Below are 25154 nucleotides of genomic sequence, written 5' to 3'. Positions count from 1 at the left end.
CGCTTATGTAGTCCAAAGGAAAGCAGAGCAATATTTTTGGAGCCAGTTTGGTGCCGGAAGGAGGTGTACAACACACCATCCAACAGTCTTAGGAACTCCACTCTAGAAGTGTGCTACTCCTTAGCCTTTTCTTCTTCTGAAATGTCCCGCAAGGCAGCGGAGGTTTAGGATCAGAGTTTTCCTTTTCCCAGAAGGGCTACCTTCCCAGGTTGACGAGCCCCATCTGCCCCTCACTTCCCTCTACAGCACATGCAGAAACTGCCTTCTTGGCCACTGGACCCACTGTTGGTCTCATCCATTCAATCTGCTGCATGCAGGGGAAGTCCCTAACTCAACTGAGGGTTTGAGACCCATTGACTATCCTCACCTGGTTTAGCCAACCAGTCAAAGCCATTCCTGTAGTGTGGCCACTGTCACATGCTGCCAGCTTCTAAGAACTACAGGTGAGTGCTGAGTGCAGGGTGGGGACCTAAGGTGGACAAACTATCCCACTATTCTGCCTCACCTGGAGCACTGTTCCCAGTTCTGGGCACCAAAATTTAAGGAGGATATTGACAAACTGGAATGTTTGCAGAGGAGGGTAACCAAGATGATCAAGGGGTTGGAAACCAAGCCTTATGAGGAACAGTTGAGGGAACTGGGTATGTTTTGCCTGGTAAAAAGGAGACTGGGAGGCACCATGATACTCATCTTCAAATATCTAAAGGGCTGGCTTGTTTTCTCCTGCGTCAGAGGGTAGGACCTGAACCAATGGATTCAAGTTACAAGAAAGGAGATAAACATGAGGAAAAGCTTTCTGGCAGTCAGAGCTTTTTGACAGTGGAACCTACTCCCAGGAGAGGTGGTTGATTCTCCTTCCTTGGAAGTTTTTCAGCAGATGTTGGATGGCCACCTGTCATGTATGATCTTGTTGAGATTCCTGCATTGCAGGGGGGTTGGACTAGATGTCCCTCGGGGTCCCTCCCAACTCTTACAATTCTATGATTCTATGCAACCTTCCAGTTCTTAAACAGCCATGGCTTCCCCCAAGGAATCCTGGGAACCCTAGTTCCTTACATGTGCTGAGAGTTGTTAGGAGACCCCTATTCCTCTCACAGAGCTACAATTCCCAGGGTGGTTTAAGGGGAATAGAGGAAGGGAGAGAGCAAAGCATATTTTTTTTAAAAAAATCAAGACAGCTTTTGCAGACATGAAAAAAGAGAGGTCGTTCTATTTTGATTTCTGGAAGATCTGGAGGGAATTCGTTCAAGCTTGTGTTTCAAAAGGATGCCGCTCCCTGGGGTTCAGCATCCCTTTGCTGATGGGGCTGTTTGAGATCAAAGGCATAAACTCTCGTGTGCTGCAGCAAAGCACTACACACTCACACACCCCACAGCCACTGTTTCGCTTACTTCTAAATTCTCTCAAAGCGTAGAGGAAGGAGAATGAGCACATAAGATTATTTAGATTTCATTCTCCTTAAGGAAAAAAAAAGGGGGGTGAACACACCTGTAATTAAATTCACATAGGCCTGATTCGGTTGTGCGAAATTTCGGCCTGCAGTTGAACATTCGACTCGACTCCTCTGTCAATCAAACAAAAAAGCCCGCTTCAGTTTCTGGGGGCATCAGACAATAGTCAATGCTGAATGCTACAGTAAATTAGTAGTGACATGTAGGGGTGGCAGACAGAAGGCAGCCAAGAGACGACAAGACATATGGTCAAAGCAGGAAGAAAGTAGTTAGTGAAAAGGGAGTGTCAGAGAAAGCAGTGGCTTGGCTTCTCAAGCTCACAGGCCAGGGCAAGGCAAGGCACCATATGTTTAAAGCACATTTTAAATACACAACTTCCCCCAAAGAATCCTGGGAACTGCAGTTTAACCCCTTGCAAAGCTACAATTCCCAGCAGCCTTAACAAATTACAGTTCCCAGGATTTAAATTCTGAGAATGTTGCTAGTGCATCCTGCTTCACCTACAAACATGCGCTTGTGATATACGGGCACAAATTTCCTGGGTCTCTCAAGGAAATCTTTCAGAAAAGGGCCGCTGAAACGACCGAGGAGATGGAGCAACTCCCCAATCGAGAAAGGTTGCAGCGTCTGGGAATTTTTAGTTTAGAGAAAAGGCAAATAGGAAGTGACACGGTAGAAGTTTATAAAAGTATTCATGGTGTAGTACAGGTAGTGGATAGAGAAAGGTTTTCTTCTCCCTCTCTCATAACACCGGAATTCCTGGACAACATGGGAAGATTCAGGACAGAGATTCAGGACGCGGTGCATAGATAAGCTGTGGAACTCACTGCCACAAGAGGCAGTGATGACCTCCAGACGAGATGGCTTCAAAAAAGGATTGGAGAAATTCAGGGAGGATAAGGCTATCCATGGCTGGAGGCAGCAATGCTTCTGAATACCAGTTGCTGGAAACCACAGGGGAGAAGAGAGCTCTTGTGGTTGAATCCTGCTTTTTGGTTTTTCCACAGGCATCAGGTTGGCCACTGTGCTGAACTAGATGGGTCACTGGCCAGATCCAGCAGGCACTACCGGGGGCACCGCCCCACAAAAAGAATGAAAACAAACTTCCGATGCTAGCTGGGAAATTGCACATCGCAGAAGCAAAGGTTTCAGAAGGGAGGCTAAAATTAGCAAGGTGTATTAATGAACCAAGACCATCTCAATTCATCACTAGCAGCCTATTCCCTCTCCCCTTCGCTCCCCTCTTCCTAATCACAAAGATTGCTTTCTGCATTCCCTCGAGAGAGGCCGTTAAATTCCTTGCCAATCAAAATGTACCTTCCAAAGTCACTGATAATGAAAGTCTGCACTTGGAGCATTTTTTTTTTTTTTAAATGCAGGATGTAAGTCTTAGAAACACAGAGATCTCTTAAGTAAGGCTGGGTGATATATCGATATATCGTCCAAAACCGGTTTGAAGTCCATATTGTGATATCCGTTTCATAATTTTGGACCTGGCACCATGATGTGCGTGTGGTGTGCTATGCAAAAATCACAATGCGGGGAAAACTGTGAAGCCAGCCATTGCCTCTACATAGCTCCATCCTTATTTCAGACACCGTGATATATCAGTATATTGCGATGTTTAGCTGGTGATATATCACAATGTTGAAAACCAGATATCCCCCAACCCTACTCTTTAAGCTGGGATTTAAGAAAAGGGGGTGACTTTTAAAATAGTTTTTGCAGGAGAATAGTTTTTTTTCCAAATTTCGTTCTGTTATTAAGGACACCTCAGTACTTGTTACTATTTAACTTTATTTTAGGGGGGGATTTCACCTTGCCTTTTGGACAAAAGGCATCTATCAAATTTAGAAATACGCACTGAGAAAATGATCCGATATAATAAAATGAATAATGAGAGAAGCAGGAACCGAGCAACGAATTCCTCAACCAATCAGGGCTCTTTAAACAAGAACGACCTGAGTCACAAATCTAGAGGAAGTGAAACGAAACCGGCTCCCTCGGATCGGTGTTTGTGCTCCACATAGTTATTTTAATAATTAAATGTATATCCTTCCCTTCCAGCTCAAAAAGCCAGGGCGGCAAACAGCAAGTGATGAAACAATTAAGACATATCCTCCAACATGTCTCCGATGAAAACAGGGACGTCCTATTCAATAATAGTAATAGTAATAATAATAATAATATTGTTGTTGTTTTATACCCTGGGTTGCCCCAGACACTCTTGGCAGCTTCAAACATATATAAAAACGTAATAATAATACATTGAACATCAAAATTTCAGAGTCACAACAATCTTTCCCCTCCACCCTCTCCTTGCTTTCTGCTAAACACACAAATGCACGCGTGCACACACAACTGCGGTTCAGCTACTGTTTGCGTGACCAGGGTAAAAAATAAATAAATGCATCCTCAATCTCAATTCCAGGCCCCTACGGTGCCTATGGCAACTGGCATCCGTCGCCTTGGAAACTAATCTCGTGGTATTTGAACAACGTAACAAGGGCCTTTAATCTCCCAAACACTGTAAATCTTTATTCTCGCCCGCTTGGCGAGATCCAGAAGAGCCAATATAAAAAGCCTGTTGTTCCCACCTGGAAAGCAAGCTCCCTTGACTAGGGTTTTGTATACACGGGGTGGTTGTGTGTGTTTTTCTCCCCCAACTCAAAAGGGAGGGCAGCGCGGCCTACGGAGAGAGGCCTACCGTCAAGTAAATAATTAGTCACGTTTCATGAGGCAAAAAATGCGTTCCCCGAGGCGTTGAGGACTCGGGAGGGAGAGCCGCACACTCAGCGTTTCTACGCTAACCTGTTCCCCACATTTAAAAACAAAAGCATGGGTTATTAATTTACACTTATATTCCACCTTTCCTCCCAAGGGGATCCAAGTGGAGTAGTCATCATCATCATCATCATCATCATATTATTATTATTATTTGTAATAACTGGGTTGCCCCAGCCACTCTGAGCAGCATCAAACAAAATATAAAAACAAAATAAAACACCAAACATTAAAAACTCAGATGTCTTCTGAATGTCATATCGCTGCTTATCTCCTTGACATCTGGTGGGAGGGTGTTCCACAAGGTGGGTGCCACTACCGAAAAGGCCCTCTGCCTGGTTCCCTGCAACTTCCGCCCTCGTTTTATCCTTGCAGCAGCCGTGCGAAACAGCATTTGAAATTCGCCAGGCGCATTTTGCACCTGGCTATCGGCCACTTGCGACCAAGTGAAGATGCCCGGGTGCCGGGATGGCTCCTGACATCTCCACCATCTGGAGATGCATGCCTGGGGATCACTGGATCTTGACTGTTTTCACACACTAGCAACACATCCTGTCTAATTCTAACCGTTCTATTTTATCTGCACAATCAGAACAAATTTCAGGAACCGAAACGTCATATTGAAAAACACGACTTCCGAGCAGTCTTTCCCCCAAACGGCAAACTAGACATTACATTATTGGTGACTGTAACCCTTGCTTAAGGGTTTATATATGAGAGTTTCTAACGCTTCCTGCAAGGTAGAAAAGGTTGAAAAAATGAGGGAGGGAAGGAAGGAAGGAAGGAGGGAGACCCCCAAAGTCATCCATTGAGTTTGATGGCTTGAGTGAAAATTTGAAACGGAGGCCCCATTTGCACCAGGGGCGTCTTGCCCATAGAGGCAAGTGTCGCGGGGCACCAGGACGCCAAGTTTTGGAGGGCGCCTGGGAAGAGGCGGGGGCTGGACGCAGCGCCTCCCAGCATCAGCTCACTGCCTTCGCCCACCGTGCCAAAGCAGCGCCACGCCTGGAGCCTCCACCTGCCATGGCCACCGCAGCACAGGCGCCAGGGAAGAGACGGAGGCTGGGCATGGTGCCCTTGCCCGCCGCGCTGAAGCAGCGCCACGCCCGGAACCTCTGCCTCTTCCCTGCCAGAGGAGCCGCCCTCCAGCTGCTGCCTGCCTCCTCCAGCCCCGCAAAGCTGCCGGCAGCGCTGTAAAAAGGTCAGCAACTCTGGGAAACAGGGGGGGGGGCGCCACCGGATATGCTTAAGACACCCCTGATTTGCACTATACTTTGAAAGCACTATTATACAACTTTAACTGTCGTGGCTTCCTCTAAGGCATCTTGGGAACTGTAGTTCGTTAAAGGGTGCTGAGGATTGTTAGGAGACCCCCTTTCCACTTCACAGAACTACAATTCCCAAGGTGCTTTAACAATCAATCCGTCTTCAGAGGGAGCTGTGGGAATTGTAGCTCTTGGGAGGGGAATAGGCAGCCTGCTAACAACTCTCAGCAGCCTTGGGAAAGAAACTACAGCTCCCAGGATTCTTGGACGGAAGCCGTGGCTGAATGAAGCGGTTTCATGGTGCTTTAAATGTACAGTGTAGTTGGAGCCTAAGGTTTGCCTTTGGCTATGAGTCAGACCACAGAACAATCCCTAATGACTAGAGGAAGCCGCCTTACACCAGCTCAGACATTTTGGCTGCCTAACTCAGTATTGTCCACTCCCAACCGTCAGAGGCTCTCCAGAGTCCCGTTTCCATCACCCGCTCCCTAATCCTTTTTAATCTGGAGATGCAAGGGATTAAACCTGGGACCTTCTGCATGAAAAACATGTGCTCTACCACTGATCTGTGGATTACTTATTACTAGCAGCCGCATACCTGCTGCCGTTGCTCAGGAATTCAAAGGAACAAAAAATGAAAAATGAAAAAAAAAAATCAGTGCAGTTTTGAACCCAGCAGCTAAAGACCAATGGTTACAGTCCACTATATTGATTCAAATTGCCATCCGACTGTATCCAACCATGAAAATCAGTCCCTTGGACTCAGGAACTGTCATGGAAAAGTTGGTTTAAAACAGTGCAAGTTTGAAAGGTTCGGTCTCCGGGGCTTGGTGTCGGGAAACCTTACAGTGGTTTGTGGAAGAAAGCAAGGCTCTGTGAAAGAGCTTGGTTGAAGTGTGATAATACTGCTGCCAGTTGTCGGCGGTAAGGGAACTTTTTCTTGACCTTGCTAGGTCATTAAGTCCAAAGAAGAGCGCATCAGAGCAACTCCTCTGCTTCCTGAGACCTGTCCATGGTTCTGAAGGACCCAGATCTGACCACCTTTGGTGCTCTGATTCAATGTTCTCAGTCCCTCTAACTTGCTGGTTCCTCGCTCTCTCTGCTCCAGACCCCTCTATGGGTTTAGCCTTAGTCCCGTCAGGATTTATCAATCTGAAGGTGAAGGAGCATATCCCAAGATTCTTTGGGGGAAACTTAAAAGTGGTATGATTTGAATGTATGGGGCTGATGGGGGCCTCAGTGGCAGAACACATCCTTTCCATGCAAAGCCTCCTATGCTCAATCCCCAGCTGGGAAAGACTTCTGTCCGAATCCCTGACGAGCAGCTGCCAGTCAGTGTTGACAGTACTGGGCTAGATGGACCAATGTTCTGACTCCAGTGGAGGGCAGCTCCCTATGCTGCTACGTGCTGGAGACTGAGGCCAGGAAATAGAGGCTGTGCCTAGCAAACAGGGACAGCTGGAGCATATGCTGTTTGCAGATGAATATTTGGCGTACGGAATACTAATTACCTGAGCATCTCAAGATCCACAGCTAAACAGTGGATTTTGCACCGCAGAACCTCCAAATGTCCCGATTTTCCAGGGACAGTCCTAGATTTACAGAAGCTACCCCAGTTTCTGATTTGATCCTGGAATGTCCCGCTGTTCCTTAGGACATCCCTATTTTCATGGGAGAAATGTTGGAGGATATGGAGTTATGCGACCCCCCAACCCAAGGAGATAAGTTAACTATACAACCTTGAGTAGACATCTGAATGCAGCCCTGTATAGGGATGTTTTTAATGTTTAATGTTTTGGTATGTTTTTATATATGTTGGAAGCCGCCCAGAGTGGCTGGGGCAACCCAGTCAGATGGGTGGGGTATAATAATAACAATTATTATTATTATTATTATTATTATTATTATTATTATTATTATTATTACTATTATTATTATAATGGAATAGGGTGTCCCTATTTTCATCGGAAAAATGTTGGAAGGTATGTCAGCAACTTACAGGTTTTTAAAAGGGGGGATTTGATGAATTCATTAGGATAAAGGCTCTCAGCTGCACCAGTCATAATGCTTGCTTACGACCTGCAGGACCAGCAGCAGAAATGGCTCTAATATGCCTGGGGAAGGTAAATAAGGAGAGGACTTTTGCCCTCGAGTCCTCCTTGTGAGCTTCCCAGACGCATCTGGCCGGTTGCTCTGGAATATAGGATTCCAGACTAGATGGGCCTTGGCCTGATCCTGCAGCCATGCTCTTCTTGCTCCTCCTCCCCTTCCTGCATTCCTACTAAGGAAAGACGGGGAGACGAAACCTCCTCTTCAGACAACAAGGAATTTGGTACGCCAGCAAACGCCGCCTAATCTCCTCCCCGCAACTCTTAAAAGGCTTCCCGTTCTCCACGGCGCTCAAATCTTATCACGTCTTATTTGCATATTGCATAAATATTTATTTGCTTCTAATCCTGCAAACAAAACTTGCCTTCAGGGTGGTGGGGGAAGGAATAAAAATGATATTTTTAAAAAAGAAGTAGCAGCGATTCTTAATCAGAAATGGCAGCTTTCGGGAAACTGGAAACAAAAATGGCATGGCGGGCTTTACCAGAGGAAGGAGATGAGTGTTGCCACCAGAACATGACTTTCAGGCACCTCCTAACCTAAGCAGAACAAGCAGGAGACTATTCCATAGCTAGGGTGCCACCACTAAGAAGGCCCTCTCCCCCTGGTGGCCTACTCCCACTGTTGAAGGCTACTAAATTTAATGGACTGATTGACACGACTGTTCTAAAATTATTCAGGGTGTGGTCAGAGATAAAGTTTTTCTTCCCATCTCCTTTTACTTAGAAACTGACAGGCAGGAGCTTCAGGGCACACACAAGAAAGCACTTCTTCATTCAAGGAGTAATGAGAAACTGCTGCAAGATGTGGTCGTTGGAAATAGCAGGGATCATTCTTTTTGCAGCTTAAGGGCTAATTCTGTTAGTGCTAACGTCAACTAGCCAGGGGTGGGGCAGGTGGTGTTGCTTAGCAACCAGGCAGAGTGGCAGGATCTTTGCTAAGGTGGCTCATGCTCCGATTGGCTGTGTCGTTCTGAGGGAGATTTCCTCTGTATGTTTGGTTGAATGTCTCCCCACTATGTACAAAGGCCAAATTAAGAAAGATAAAACCTCCCTGTCCCTTTCTCCTCAAATTATACGCTGTTTCTCTTCAAGTTTTTTTCAGTAAAGTGTTGTCGGGATTTTTCTTTCTGGACTCTGTTAAGCAGAGTGATGGTTGCCCTTTAGAAGCGATCAGATAAATCTATGGCGAAAGAAAGGTTTATGTATGGCTACTAATTATACCTACATTAGTACAGAGTCAGAGGGATCATGTCTCTGAATTTCAGCTGCCGGGGAACAAAAGGGCTATTGCACTCATGTCCTGCTTCCCATAGGTAGGGAAACGGGATGCAGGATTAAATGGACCACTGAGCTCATCCGCCACATCTCATCGTATGATCTTAGGTCAGCCACTAGCAGGCAGTAACAAAAAATGACGCTCCACAATCCCCCCCCAAGAGGTATCAGGGCAAATGGGATCACCCAGATCTAAAGGCCTCTCCATGTAAATCAAGACTCTGGAGCCTCACTTGTGACAGTAACCATTAGATGCCACCCTTAATTATATCTTGCCATGGCCTGAAGGATGAAGGGCAAAACACCTAGCCTTCTCCTGTGACTAAAGTGCTCGCGATTGGAAGCAGCGTAAACCCGAAAAAGTGACTCTCGTTTTCTCTCAAAAAACAGCTTCTCCTTTTCTATCAGCGACACACAGAGACAGAAGATGAGTTGCAAGAGGTTAGGGGATCTGAGAAAGTCACGCAGGAAATCAGAAGCAGTATTTGCTGCCAAGCCATTTCCCGGCCGAAGATGACTGCAAGGAAGAAATCTCCAGGAATGGTACCAAAAGGAGGATGGAGATGAGAAAGCTCTGCTTGCTGCTATTTTTTTTTTTAACCGAGGAGCAAATACTGGAAGAACAGCCTTATTTATTCCTTCTCCTGTCTGTAGTACCTGCACCTTTCAGGAGAGGAACCACAGAAACGTATGCAAACACCTCCACCCGACAGCTTCGTGTCGGAAGCTCTCTTCTGCTGAGCCAGTCTAACTCAGTATTATCTGCATAGAGTAACTGGCAGTGATTCCCCAAGGTTTCAAGCAAGGGGTGCAATTCAGACATGGAGGTTACTGTGTTAGTTTTCCTGGTTGCAACGCTGGCTCCCCAGTCCAATTTCTAATGTTCGTTTCGCACTGCATTCCCCGTTTGTTGCCTTATAGAACTGTGGCCTTTTGATCGATACAGCGCTGTGTCATGCTAAATTTCACACGCACCCTGGGCGTGGAGTGGCACGACAACAAGTGCCAATGGACATGCGCCCCCTTGATTTACCCATGGAAATGTTGGTAAATAACTACACTGGAATATTTCCCCAGATTTTGCTGGACAGCATTCTCCATGAACGCAGGGAAATTAAAGTGCAAAAAAAAACTCTCGTGATTTTCCAGGGAGTTGCAAGCAGTGTTATAAACTCAGATATATAAGCTAATTGCCAAACGGCGCCTTAAACCTAGGTTACGGTTGCCACAATGGAATGTCTAGGAACCTTCTTTTTGCAATTGATTTCGTTAATATTATTATTATTATTCATTTCTATACAACTTTATAGTCTAAAGAAAAACATCTCTGCTGCTCCAAAGAAGCGGACACGGGGCAATGGATTTAAACTACAAGAAAGAAGATTCCACCTAAACATTAGGAAGAACTTCCTGACAGTAAGAGCTGTTCGACAGTGGAATTTGCTGCCAAGGAGTGTGGTGGAGTCTCCTTCTTTGGAGGTCTTTAAGCGGAGGCTTGACAGCCATCTGTCAGGAATGCTTTGATGGTGTTTCCTGCTTGGCAGGGGGTTGGACTGGATGGCCCTTGTGGTCTCTTCCAACTCTAGGATTCTATGATCTCAAAGCACTTTACAACACGTTGAAACATCAAATAAAACAGTCCAGGATAAAACAAATGAAAGCTTCAAGAAAAATGCTTCTCTAAGTGACATTTTGCTTTTCGCATATTTATCCCTGCCTGAGACCCTGAGGTGCTAATGCCAGTCAGTGTAGGAAATGCTGAAAGAGACAGACCATTGATCTGATTGGCTGTAAGGCTGTTACCTCTACAGTGGTACCTCAGGTTACAGACGCTTCAGGTTACAGACTCTGCTAACCCAGAAATAGTACCTCGGGTTAAGAACTTTGCTTCAGGATGAGAACAGAAATCGGGCAGCAGCAGCGCGGCAACAGCGGGAGGCCCCATTAGCTAAAGTGGTGCTTCAGGTTAAGAACGATTTCAGGTTAAGAATGGACCACTGTATTCCTCTTCCATAGACAGTGGGAGGGAGGCCTTGGAAGTTGCCACCAACTCTTAGCATCTGAACAGCAGACCAAGTAACTAAACGGATCACTTGATCACGATCTTTCCCACGATGGTGAGAAGGATAGCGTTTCTCGTTAAAGGTTGCCAACTATTTTTCAGGGAGCATCCATATATATTTTATGCAATTCTGTGTCCTCGGCTGCCCTGGGCAACGTACAAGGACATCCAATTCCTTCCCCTGCAATTTCACTTCTATCGGCTGCCTGGGCACGTAACACTAAGCCATGGTTTGCTTTAACAATGCTTGGCTGAAGAAACCAGGATCATTCTAGCAGACAGGCCAAGTAACCATGGCTTGTTCCACCGAAAGCTGGCTCCATCTCCAGTCCACTCTTGCCTTGCCCCTCTGTAGCAGGGTGAGCCTCTGTGGCAGGGCTCTGAAACAAACCAGGGTTGTGGGTTGGATGCAATGGGAGAGCAAGATAATGAAAGCCAAGATTCGTAATCCAAAGAAATCATAGTTAGCTGGCCTGGGTGGTTTTGGGTGTTCAAACCATAGTTAAGCCAAACCACGGTGTAGTGTTATGTGTGAACCTGACCAGAAACTCTAGGAAGGTAGTTCAAAAGGCATATTTGATACGCCACAACGGATGGGCTATAGCTGGTAAACAGGGAAAACAAACAGGGGCATAATTATAGATGATTACGGTGACATATCGTCAACTGATAGCCATTTCCCAGTCCCCAAAATGGCAGTCGCTGTTTTAAGATTCTGCCATTCTTTTTCTGTCTTAGGCTGAACTTCTAAAGCAGAAGGATGGGACTGGGGGGGATGGGGAACAGACCATATTTGGCTTTGGGCAAATTGCTTGTTTTGATCCCCCCCTAGCAGCATCTTTCTTTATTCATTTTCAAAATGGTTCCTTTTGTCTCTAATTTAGCGGTTTGAGAATTGTGCTCCTGGAAGGGAGGAAAGGGGAGGGAAAGGAAAACTCCTTCGCTTTGATGTTTGTTAATTCATTAACGATATTGGTGCTTCTCGAAACATCACTGTCTTGTTCCCCGTGGGAATGACACCTGCATAACTGCAACCCTCTCAGCAGAGATGCTTACGGACCTCTTCACAAACTGACTCTGAAGGCAAGCGATGTAAACATATATGGAGCTTGTCAAAAGCAGAGTGGGGCGGGGGGGGCAGCGGGGCAGATAAATAATTGGGCCTCTTCTTTTCTTTTGCATCATTAGCACAGGAAAAGGATTGTAGAGTGGTACCTTGGTTGTCAAACTTAATCCGTTCCGGCCTGACTTCCATAACCGTTCGAAAACCAAGGCACGGCTTCCGATCGGCTGCAGGAGCTTCCTGCGCTCAATCGGAAGCCACATCGGATGTTTGGCTTCCAAAAAACGTTCACAAACCGGAACACTTACTTCCGGGCTTGCGGCGTTCGGGAGCTGATTTGTTCTGGAGCCAAGCCATTTGAAAACCAAGGTGCCACTGTACTTTTTTAAAAACATTGCAGAGCTTTAGTAGCTGCAGTGGCCATAATGAATGAAAAATCGATAGGCTCTTACATTTTATCTACCCATTACACAGAATGGGGTGTTAGTCTTAGCCCTGTTTAGACATTAAGATTGCAGGCAGGGGGAAGAGAGACGGAGGGAGAGGGAGGGAGAGATGCATGCTGTCCACATACTAGGGGCATGATGGCACAAGGTTCCAGCTCAAATCCTCATTCAGCCACAAAGCTCGCTGGGTTACCATGGCCCAGTCATGCGCTCGCTCTGTCTCCCTCAGCCTGGCCTACCTCACAGGGTTGTTTTGAGGGCCAAATGAGAACCATGTGTGCCACCTTGAGCTCCTTGGAGGAAAGGCGAGATACAAATGTGATAATAATACAGAAAGGGGGGGGGAAGGAGACGCATTTCCTCTGCCCCCCTCGCCATCGACTGCAGCTTCCCCTGCGCTTCTTTTTAAATCAATACGACCTGACACTAATTCTAATGGTTTTAATAAATGTTTAATGCCTCGTTCAAAGGCCTCCCGCCTCTCGCTCCCCACCGCAAGATTTGTATTAATAGCGCTGGGGCCCGATTTCACCAGGCTTTTTTAAAAACTGCTTGGCATAGGTGCTTGTCCTTAAAAAAACGAGAAACACTTTCCATGGCGGCCTCTCTTCATAAAACTGGTCAGAGAAGCTGTGGCAAGAGGCCAGCGAGGATGGAGAGAAGAGAGGAGGCAAGAGGTAAAATGAGGCAGAGGGAGAAGACAGAGCACTTGAGGCTGCAATGAATGATGTCTATGATCTGGAAGCGGGGGGGGGGGGTGTGACTGAAAATCTGCCCCCCAACCATCTTCAGAACAAGCCTTCATCTCCCTTCCACAGCCAGGGCGGACGAAACACAGGAAATCTGGGGTTGGATCGAACCTATGACTCTGAGATGAAGAATCTCATACCCTCCAACATTTCTCAGATGAAAATAGGGACATTTCTTACTCCCCCCCAACTGACCCTCCTCGACCCCCCCCCCCATTTTTTGCACAAAGCATTCAAAAATAAAGACTCCTTGCGTTCCGCTTCCCCGTTTTTCCCGCCCAACTGCCCAAGGGAGAAGGCCGGCGGCAGCAGCCATAGAGAGGCCATGAGGTGCTCCTTCTAACCGCCTCTGCTACTGCCATCGCCCAGGAGAAACGCCCGGCTCATCCTCCTCCCTAAACTGGGGGGTCCCTTTCATCTCTACAATTGTCCAATTTAACAATCAATTCCTTTTCCCAGGAGGCTCTGGGAATTGTAGTTCTGTGAGCGAAACAGGGTTCCTTAACAACTCTCAGCACCCTTTAACAAACTACAGTTCCCAGGATGCTTTGGGAGCAGTGTCAGAAACACAGATATATAATCTAATCGCCAAATGGCACCTTAAGCCTAGGTTACGGGTTCCCGCAACAGAATGTCTAGTTGCCTTTTATTTTCTTGCAATGGAGTCGTTTATTATTATAATCATCATCAATAATAATAATTTCATTTCTATACCGCTTTACGTTTTAAAGTACAAATCTCAAAGCACATCAGAACATCAAATAACACAATCGACAGGACAAACACTAGCTTCATGTGAAATATTTCAGGTCCTTCTCGGAGAGACATTTTGCTTCCCCTAAAGAAGAAGAAGAAGAAGAGTTTGGATTTGATATCCCGCTTTTCACTACCCGAAGGAGTCTCAAAGCGGCTAACGTTCTCCTTTCCCTCCTTCCCCCACAACAAACACTCTGTGAGGTGAGTGGGGCTGAGAAACTTCAGAGAAGTGTGACTAGCCCAAGGTCACCCAGCAGCTGCATGTGGAGGAGTGGAGACACGAACCCGGTTCCCCAGATTACGAGTCTACCGCTCTTAACCACTACGCCACACTGGCTAGTAACCAACCTGGCATCCAGAGAGCTCCACGTGGCCGCAGTTGGACCGACGCTAGCTGCAAAACGCGCCTGGCGCCTGGATAATTTCTTGCACTTTTGGCGAAGGGTATAGGAAGACGCCTCAGACTGCATGAGACCATCGGTTTACCTAGCTCAGGCATGTCCAAAGTCCATTTCGGGGGCCTAATCCAGCCCACCGGTCGATTTAATCTGGCCCTCACGCATGTTCACTTCATCAAATCTGGCCCTCTTTGGGAAAAGTTTGGGCACCCCTGACCTAGCTCAATACGGTGTACCTGTCCACACCTAACAGATCTCAGCACCCGTTAACATATTACAGTTCCCAGGATGCTTTGGGAGAAGCCATGGCTGTTAAAGTGGTGTAATATACTTTAAATCTTCTCTCAGCCCTTACCAACCTTGCGAATCTGATTGGGAGGATCAATTGAGCTCGGTACCTGCCCAGCCTTGAGCTCCTTGCAGAAGAGACAGGCCAGCAAGAAATAAAATAAAATAAAAATCATAATATTCTACATCTGCCGTCGGAAGGCACAAGGAAAGAGAAGGAACAGGCTAGCCTTTAACAATAGAAACTCGGCTGCAGTCTACTCAGCCCAGTATCTAGATTAAAATCACACAGAAAACGTTCCATGTGACCCAGATATGGTGGCAAGCGTCTACTTTTTCGGCCCCGGAAAATAAGTGGAATTCAAAACCTGTGCCTTATCAGCAAAGGCTTGTGCCGGCCAAAGAGGTTTCAGAATACACCTCGGACTTGGATCGGTATCACCCGCCGTCACTCTAGGCGCTAGATAACAAAAAACGGAGGTCATCCTCAGCCGCCTTCCCGCGCCAAAGCGCCAGATAACTGGGTGCGGGCTAAACGAGGGGAGAGTGAAATGAGATCAGACGTGGGAAAGCAGTTTAAGGGAGAATTTGTGTTCTCTCTCTCCCCTGTTTCACCCTCACTCCGAGAGCTGGCACACTGCACAGACTGGATACAGGGAATGTTTGCAGTGATTCACCGCTGGATTAAAAAGGGGGGCGATGCAGGGAGAGGGAGAGAAACAGCTTGAAGTGCAAGCGGCGAGAGTAATATCACAAAGGAGGCTATGCATGGGAAACAGGCACTTTTTGCAAATGCAACATAATGCTCCTCCCACACTAGGAAGGAACTGAGTCTTTGGAACTCCCTGCCCATTGATATTAGGCGGGTGCCGTCAACACCTGGCAAAAACTTTCTTGGTTCATGTAAAGAAAAAGAAGGGACCTTTTACCACATGTGGTGGACATGCCCCAAAATAAAAGACTTCTGGGAAAGAATTTATAATGAAATGAAGAAGGTGCTGAGAAACCCCCTTCTTAAAAAACCAGAGGCCTTTTTACTGGGAATAGGAGGGGGAGAAATCCCAAAGAAAGATACCACTTTCTTTTTGTATGCCACAACAGCTGCTAGAATATTGCTTGCCAAAAATTGGAAGACACAAGAAATACTGGCGATAGATGAGTGGCAAATGAAGATGATGGAATTTATGGAACTCGCCAAAATGACTGGGAGGCTACGGGACCTGAAGGAAGAGACTGCGAAAGACGAGTGGAAAAATTATTTAAAGACTATTTGAAGAAATATTGCAATATACACTAGTTTATTTCCCTTAGAAAAGCTAGTATAGGTTGTAAGTGTAAAAATTTGAATCTGAATGTAAGAATGGCAAATGTAAAAAATAATTAAAAGAATAGTTGATAATGAACTGATTAAATTAGCAAAAGGATAATAGCCAATGTGGAATAAACTGCTAAAGATGTTTTATAATGAAATTCAGAAGGAAGTGTTCGAGGGAAGTCACCTCAAGATGTTACGGAAACTAGATGAAGTTAAGAAGCACATATGTGGTATTTGTTTTTGTTTCTTGTTTTTGTTGTTGATGATGTTGTTTCTTTTCTTAGTTATTTGTATTGTTGTGTTGTCGTATTGTTTATATTGTTGTATTTGTATCAATATTTCTTTTAAAATGAATAAAAATCATTTTTTTATTAAAAAAAACTTTTTTTGTTCAATTAAACAAGCCTCCCCAGACATGCAATTTCAACACGCATTCCAATATGTTGTTTTATTTTATAATGTATATATTTTAAAATGGCCAGTTTTATTTCCAAGGTAGAGGGGATTATTGGTCATTTCGATATATGTTTTATGTAGGTTTTTTTTTTTAAGATTAAGCAGTATATAAACCCCACTAGTCGACAGAACATGAGACTCTTAACCTTAGGGGGATGGGTTCAAGTTCCACATTGGGCAAAAGATTTCTGCATTGCAGGGGGTTGGACTAGATGACCCCAGGACCCCTTCCAACTCTATGATTCTGAGAAATAGGGGGCCGAGGTTCACACCATCTAGGAGTTCTCTCTTGTGACAAAAAGGCTGCTCAGGAGCTACTTAAGAACATCAGAGCAGCCCTGATGGATCAGAACAAAAAGGTTTGGTGGTGGTGGTGGTTGCTATCAGAATTTATATACCGCCCTATACCAGGTCTCAGAATAAAATCAAAACATAAAACCACAAAATGTATAATCAAAATAAAAACAACTAAACAGCCCCCCCCAAAAAAAACATTTTAAAAGGGCATAGGACAGGGGTCCCCAAACGAAGGCCTGGGGGGCCGGATCCGGCCCAATCGCCTTCTCAATCCGGACCGCGGACGGTCTGGGAATCAGTGTGTTTTTACATGAGTAGAATGTGTCCTTTTATTTAAAATGCATCTCTGGGTTATTTGTGGGGCATAGGAATTCGTTCATATTTTTTTTTTTCCAAAATATAGTCCGGCCCCCCACAAGGTCTGAGGGACAGTGGACTGGCCCCCTGCTGAAAAAGTTTGCTGACCCCTGGCATAGCATGTCAATCAAATCAACCAAAGGCCTGGTTTAAAAGGAATGATTTTGCCTGGCGCCTAAAGGCATATAATGAAGGCGCCAGGAGAACTTCCCTGGGGAGAGCATTCCACATACGGGGAGCCACTGCAGAAAAGGCCCTGTTCTCGTATTGTCACCTACCAGACCTCTTGAGGAAGAGGCACACGAAAAAAAGGCCTCAGAAGATGATCTCAGGGTCTGGGTAGGTTCATATGGAAAGAGGTGGTCCTTGAGGTATTGCGGTCCTGAGCCGTTTAAGGCTTTATAGGACAAAATCAGCACTTTGAATTGGGCCTGGAAACTAATTGGCAGCCAGTGCAGCTGGACTAGGATCGGTGTAATATGCTCAAACCATCTTGCTCCGGTGAACAACATGGCCGCTGAATTCTGCTGGCAAAGATAACTCAGTAGAACCTCCAGTTACAGTGCAGTATACCTTTGAACCCCCTAGAGAGCCTGTGTGGTGTAGTGTTTAGAGTGTCAGGCTAGGGCCTAGGAGACCAGGGTTCAAATTCCCCACTCTGCCAGGAAGCTCAGTGGGCAACTTTGGGCCACTCACTGCCTCTCTCAGCCTAATCTACCTCACAGGGTTGTCGTGAGAATTAAATGATGAGGGGGGAGAACCACGTATGTCACCTTCACCTCCTTGGAGGAAAGAATAGTGGGCTATAACTACAGTATGTATATATGTATGTATGTATGTATGTATGTATGTATGTATGTATAGGGACACAAACATTGAGTGGTTTTAACATCTACAAAGAGGGGAAAAGGAATACATGCCCTGCAAACACTCCCGTGAAACAACCATCTTTAATATATTTATAATAGGGCAGTGAAAGAGAAAGATCTCCTGGCTGGAGGGTGAGGTTTTTGGTTTTAACCCACAGCTTCAGAGAGAGAACAAAATTATCCAATTTAAATTGTCAACAGAACCCAAAATCTGGCATCGTGACCCAATCCCGCCAATCTGTTTTCTTTCTTTCTCTCTTTTAGTGTGAAGACACAATCGAATCTGGCTACAGACTCATACGGCTGGAAGGGGCTCCAAGGGCCATCTAGCCCAGCCCACTGCTATGAAAAAACCCCCAGCCAGAAAATGCTTGACAGGTAGCCCATACCACCTCAATTTAAAAACCTCTAAGTCCACCACCTTCCAAGGGCGCCCGTTCCACTGTCAAACAGCTCTTAGTGTCAGAATGCTCTTCCTAATGTTTAGCTGGAATCTCCTTCCTTGTCATTTGAATCCATCGGCTCGGGTCCTATCTTCTAGAGCTGCAGAAAACAAGCTTGCTCCATCTTCCATGTGACAGTCCTTTAGATTTTTGAAGACGACCCTCATGCCACCTCTCAGTCTTCTCTTCTCCGGGCTAAACACCCCCAACTCCTTCCACCGTTCCTCATCAGGCTTGGCTTCCAGACCCTTCATCATTTTGGCCACCCTCCTCTGCGCACGTTCCAGCTTGTCAACATCCTTCTTAAATTGTGGTGCCCAAAACTGGACACAGTATTCCAGGTGTGGTCTGTCCAACACAGAATAGAGCAGCATTGTGACTTCCCTTGATCTGGACACTGTACTTCTGTTGATGCAGGTTGGAATAGCATGAGCTTTTTTTTTTGCTACTGCATCACAGTTGATGACTGTGTTTTTCACCTTACCTTTAAATAGCAGGAGATGGCAGATATACGGTAGATAACCCAGCACACCCCTCTCTCTCCCCCTTGCTAGAAGCTTTTGTTCCAAACTGAGTCTTGCTTCTGCGGGGTTGTTGGGGTTTTTGTGTGTGTGTAAAATCTTTTTTTTTTCTTGAGAGCTGGTTTTTAATACAGCTGAATGCTTTTAATTTTTATGAGACCGTTTAGATCGCATTTTGCAGCAGTTACATTGTTGTTTTCGTTGAAAGCAGCATGGGGAAATTTGGAATTTAAAAAAAAAACCAAGTTAGACGCTAATTAACAAAACAAGCAAACAAACGAAATATTGGCTTGCGGTCGGGAGTGGAGGCTTCAGACAGCAGACTGAGGAGGCTGTCCATAAATCAAGTCAGGTTCATCTTAAACAGAAACCCCCATCCATCTCCCAAGCAGACAGAATATAACCCTTTGAACAATACATAACCCTTAAAACAGACACTTCCCGGTTCTGTCTGAGTAATTCTTGCTCTGAAAGCAGCAGAGTGCAATGAGTAGAACTGTTGCCGACTTTGCCCACTGGGTGCTCTCTGTAGTTCTCAAACTACAACTCCCATCAGTCCCAGCCAGAACAGCACCCGGTTGACAACAGCGCGGCAGGGTGTCCTACATTACAGAAGGCAGTCCTCTATTTGACTGCCTGGGTCCAGTTTAAAACATAAGAAACCATCAGAGGTGAGGTGGCAGGGACACCCCAAAACATTTTCCCACCAGCATTACCTGTTCCAATCTGGGGTTGCATTCAGACATGGGGGTATTATGCTAGTTTTCCTGGTTATAATACTTCTGTCCCATTTCCAGTATTAGAAACTCATATATATATAAAGGTAAAGGACCCCCGACCATTAGGTCCAGTCGTGTCCGACTCTAGGGTTGCGGCGTCCATCTTGCGTTACTGGCCAAGGGAGCCGGTGTACAGCTTCCGGGTCATGTGGCCAGCATGACTAAGCCGCTTCTGGCGAACCAGAGCAGCACACAGAAACACCATTTGCCTTCCCGCCGGAGAGGTACCTATTTATCTACTTGCACTTTGACGTGCTTTCGAACTGCTAGGTGGGCAGGAGCTGGGACTGGGCAATGGGAGCTCACCCCGTCGCAGGGATTCGAACCGCCGACCTTCTGATCACCAAACCCTAGGCTCAGTGGTTTAACCCACAGCGCCAATCACCAAATGTCTAGGAACTCCCCCCCATGGCATTTATTATTATTATTATTTCATTTCTATACCGCTTTATATTTTAAGTGGGGGGGGGGGTCTCAACATAGTTTACAACACACTAAAACACCCAAGGAAACAATCCAGAACAGAACAAATTCAAGCTTCCGGGAAAATATTTCAGAACCTTCTCCAAGTGACATTTTGCTTTCCCCATATTTATTTATTGACCTACTTAATTTACAGAGCTGCCCCAATAGAGAAGGACTCTAGAAAGCCAGTGTGGTGTAGCAGTTAGAGTGTCAGACTAGGAATCTGGGAGATCAGGGTTCAAATCCCCACTCAGTCATAAGCTCAATGGGTGGCCATGGGCCAATGGCTGTCTCTCGGTCTAACCTACCTCACAGGTCTGTTGTGAGAATAAAATGGGGTGGGGGGAAGAGCCATGTATGCCACTTTGAGCTCCTCAGATATAAATGCAATAATAAACAATCATGCAATTGGCTGTTATTAACTGTGGTTTATATAAAGGTAAAGGTACCCCTGACCGTTAGGTCCTGTCGCGGACGACTCTGGGGTTGCGGCGCTCATCTCATTCTATAGACCGAGGGAGCCAGTGTTTGTCCGCAGACAGCTTCTGGGTCATGTGGCCAGCATGACTAAGCCGCTTCTGGCGAACCAGAGCAGCACACGGAAACGCCGTTTACCTTCCCGCTGGAGCGGTACCTATTTATCTACTTGCACTTTGACGTGCTTTCGAACTGCTAGGTTGGCAGGAGCAGGGACTGAGCAACGGGAGCTCACCCCGTCGCGGGGATTCGAGCCGCCGACCTTCTGATCAGCAAGCCCTAGGCTCAGTGGTTTAGACCACAGCGCCACCCGCGTCTATAAATGTTTATATAGGACATTTAAATTCATGAAGTGCTTCTCAACCAAGACTTTTTTTTTGTCCCCAATGTTGAAATTATGGGCAAAGAAATCTGCAAATCTCCCTTCCAATAGCACTCAGTTCTAAATGCTGTTTGCCCACCTAACCTAGCATTGTCTGCTGGGCCATTTGGAAGTCAAGAGTATTAATGAATATTTTGCCATCACCTTCAACCAAGTTCTGTCGAACCTAAAATCTTCTGCATGTTCATTTGCAAAAAAAAAAAAAACCCCACCTCGAAGCAGTTTACAAAAAGAATAAACAAAACAATTAAAAAGTGATTGGTTGAAAACAGCAAAAAAGCAACAATCTGGAACATTAAAAAAAAATTAAAATCGGCACTAAACTTAAAAGCAGATTAAAACACACATCAACTTTATACCTATCTGGACAGGCTTGTCTAAACAAATTTTTTTTAGCAGGCACCAAAAAGAGAACAGCGAAGGTGTCTTCCTGTTATCAATAGGCAGAGAGTTCCAAAGTATAGGTTTGTTACAAATGTGGCCTGGGTATGACATGGCACCTTAGAGAAGGGATTGACCAAACTGAATTCACTCAAAGCCACACATTGAACTATGGGGGGGGGGAGTAGCCTTCTGGATCAAGCATGACTCCTTACGCACAGAAAAAACACTCCGTCTCTCATGAAAGACACGCATGAATATATACCCATCATCCTTGATGCACAGAATTGTCATACACCCATCACCCTGCTGGGCATCTCCCACACAGAACCTGCGCAGGTGAATAGCCCCGTTCAATTTTTCCATTAACAGGTAAACCTGAACTGGAAAATGTGCCGGCATGTGCAACATACCGAGGGGAATTTAATCCGACAGGAACTCTTGCGGCACGTTGCCCTTCCTGAACGAATTCCTCACTGTGTCAATTTTTTTAAAAAAAGGGAATAAATCTTTGCCAGGGTGCAACTTGCCAGCAGACCTGGAGTTTAACCTCTCCCTTCTCCCCCCCCCCCCCCCCACACCTCTCTTCCGCAACAGCCCTGCTTGCAATTTCCCTTCAGAAAGGGCAAAGCGCATGGTCACATTTTTCTGTGTCTGGTTAGCGGTTTTCTTTTTCTTTTTTGAAAGACCTAGGGAGTGCCTCGCCGGTTAAACCACCCGTTTCTATTTTTAACCGGTACTGCTGTGCTGGGTTATCCACACAAACACACACACTTTCTTCCTGCAGCCTCTTCCCTGCTTGTGGATAAATCTGTTTTGGGGTTGTTGTTGCTTTTAAAGCGACTTCCCTTCTTGCAAAGTGCCGCAAAGCTGATCGATGCAACCCATGAGGCAGGCCTGGCTGCCCCTGCTGATATTCTGGTGATGCCAGTACAACCCCCCCCCCTTTCTCCCCCCCTTTATATTAAAAAAAAGCATCAATCACATGCACAGGGGTGGGGAAATAAATCTGCACCCACCCCACCAAAGATACGTTTTTTGGGGGGTGAGCAGAGGTGGCTGATGTCAGACCAGCTCTCCAGGTATACCGAGGCAGGGAATATTCCCAACCGGACCTGGAAATGTCAGGGATACAAAACAGATGCTCTCCCACCAAGCTACAGATCCACCCTCCTCCTAAGGCGCTAGTCTTCCTTTTTTTAAAAATGTACAAACACAACACCAAGTACAGAAAGGATAACTGAGGCTAAATGCAGTGAAACAGAGAACCTTCCAAAACCCAGCACACTTTTTTCCTTTTGCTGGGGGTGGGAACAGACAGGGTGTCCAGGGTTTACCCAAAGCTCAGCCCAACACCCCTTTTTTATATTACACCAGAGCTAAACTGCCAAGCATCCGAAGGACGAAGCCTCTGAGCATATGCAGAGCGCGCTTTGCTCACCCACGAATCAAACAGCAAGCAGGCCACACACACGAAGGGAGGGAAGGGATTTCCACTTTCTGAAGGCTGGGAGGGATCCAGGTGGGTGCTTTCATTGTAAAATTTAAGCAATAATCAGATCTCTCCGGTTAGGAGAGAAATGTTACAAGGGATTGGTTAGAGTTGGAGAGAGAGAGAGAGAGAGAGAGAATTGCCCTTAATAAAAAAAAACCCAACAACTCGGGGTAGAACTTGGAGCAGAAATTGGAAATGAGATGATGATTGCCATAAATAGCTGTTCAAAATAAGAATGCCGGCAGTGTCAAAATGGTTAAACCGCATTCAGTTCTCCCCATCCTCATTGACAGTTTGCAGCCCAACATGAAATAGGAAGGCCGAGGGGGGAAAGAGAAAAGGCTGGATGCGTTTGCAGTCTGAAAAACAGCTCCCAATTTTCAAGTTTGGGGAAGAGGGGGAGAGGGGTGAATGGCTGTTGCAAGTCCAGGTAGGTGCGGGGGGGGGGGGGTGGAAGAGAACCAGAAACTGCATGGAAAGCAGTGAAGTGTTGTGGATGGGAGAAAGAGAGAGAGAGAGAGAAATAAAAAAAGAAAGAAGGGTGAAAGGTCTTAGTCAATCATCAACTCACTTTCCTATAGCTTGGCTTCCTCACACTGACCTCATTCCCAAACCGCAGAGGAGGAGGAGGAGGATGCCAGAGAGGAAGACTCAACCTCCCCATACACCATCTCACCATCACCCCCACAGCAACATTTCCTGCAACTCATCTTGAAATTAACCTTTCCCCCCAACCCACCCCCACCGGGACAAGAGGAAAAATGCACGGACACAACCTGCTCTCCTCCACCCCAAGACGCAAACCGTAAACTCCCCCAAAACACACACACAACAAATACGATTGCGATGTCTTCTTACACCTGAGACGCATCAGGGCTGAGTGGCCATATAGCCCTGCCCCCCCCACCCCTCTTTCTCCAACTCCTCCCCGGCAGACCAGCCCCCTCCCCACCGCACCACGTCTTTTAATTCCGAATAATCCCACCTCACCCCCCCCCCCAAAGGAACATCCGCAAGGCAGGCGCAAGCTGGTAAACTGCGCGCCCGCAAAACGCACGCGCGCGCAAATCAAGGCGCAAAAGAAAGATGAGGTTTGGGGGGGGAATGCTCGCCATGCAAACGGGGGGGGGAGGAGAAAGAGGGGGGATGTGGATCTGGACCAGGGTCTGGGGCAAAGAGGAAGTAAAGGGGGTGAGTGGAAGGGTGTAGGTTGGTGGGGGGGGTTTGGAAAAGTTACTCTTACCGCAGGGATCAGCCTCTCCCAGCTGCCGGCTCCTCCCGCCTGGATTGCAGGGTGGAATTAATCTGTATGGAGGAGGAGGAGGAGGAGGAGGAGGAAGGAGAGAGAGGAGGAAAGAGGAGGAGGGTGGGGGGACTGGAAGGGGGGATGGGGGTAATTGGCACCCTGGGCGCCCCGGGGGTGGGGGTGGATGCTACGGGGAGGGGGGTGCCGGGCCGAGCAGGGGGGGCCCATGCAGCCAGCCCCTTCCTCCCGGGGGCTGCAGCGCAGGCGAGCGAGGGGGAGGGCGCCTCTTTGTTCTGTAATCCCAGTAAGATTGCCACCCATTCGCCCCGGCTCTAATCCCAGCCCCGCTCAAGAGCCGCATCCATTGGCTGCCATTTACATACAGGATTAAGAGGCAGGGAAAGGGAAAGCAGGCAGGCAGAGAGAGAGAGAGAGAGAGAGAGAGAGAGAGAGAGAGTTTTGCAGCAGCAGCAAACCGTAAGCTGCAGACGTGCAAGAGCTTTCTCTGTGTGTGTGTGTGTCCCCGAGATAAATAAAGGCTTGCTTCCTTTCCCCCCTCAAATGTATTTTCTAGGATGCAAAGAAAACCCCGCAGCAGAACTTAGAGGAAGAGGCAAAAGCCCAAGCCCCCATCAAGTTGGATGGCTTTAAAAAGGCGGATTGGGACCAGTTCGTGGAAGAGGAGGAGGCTGAGGGCTGCAGAGGGGGCGATGCTCTGCCCCCACGGGTCGGAGGCAGCAATGCTTCTGAATGCCAGTTGTTGGGAACCCCAGGAGGGGAAGAGTTGCTTTTGTGCAGCAGGGAACGGATCCTGCTGGAGGGTTTGCCTCACTTAGGTGCTGAACCAGGGTGCTGGGCAGGGTGGGCTGTTTGGCCTGATCCGGCAATGCTCTTCTGTCTTTCTTATGGATTTTCAGGTCAGCTCAGCAGAGGAATCCCGCAAAGCAGCCCAAGAGGATCGGAAGGAAAATGCTCCGGCTGTTTCTCAAGGAGGAAGGTCTCATCCACCCAAGTGCAGAAGGT

At 46.7% G+C, this 25154-nt stretch overlaps 1 protein-coding gene across 6 annotated transcripts in view; it reads right to left on the bottom strand.

Annotated features, from left to right (window-relative positions):
• Positions 1 to 24258, bottom strand: part of GTF2IRD1 (GTF2I repeat domain containing 1) — an 88124-nt gene extending 63866 nt beyond the window's left edge. For 5 of the 6 annotated variants that reach the window (XM_033171542.1, XM_033171544.1, XM_033171545.1 and 2 more), the window contains exon 1: positions 24129 to 24258. The gene's annotated coding sequence lies outside the window, so the exon portion shown is untranslated. The remainder of the gene's footprint in view (positions 1 to 24128) is intronic. The other variant, XM_033171548.1, reaches the window with a different exon arrangement.
• Between the last annotated feature and the right edge of the window lie 896 nt (positions 24259 to 25154).

The sequence above is a fragment of the Lacerta agilis genome, chromosome 15 (genome assembly GCF_009819535.1).
Source record: "Lacerta agilis isolate rLacAgi1 chromosome 15, rLacAgi1.pri, whole genome shotgun sequence".
NCBI classification, from domain to species: domain Eukaryota; kingdom Metazoa; phylum Chordata; class Lepidosauria; order Squamata; family Lacertidae; genus Lacerta; species Lacerta agilis.
The sequence above is the reverse complement of the archived record's forward strand: the minus strand, read 5'-3'. Positions and strand labels throughout refer to the sequence as shown.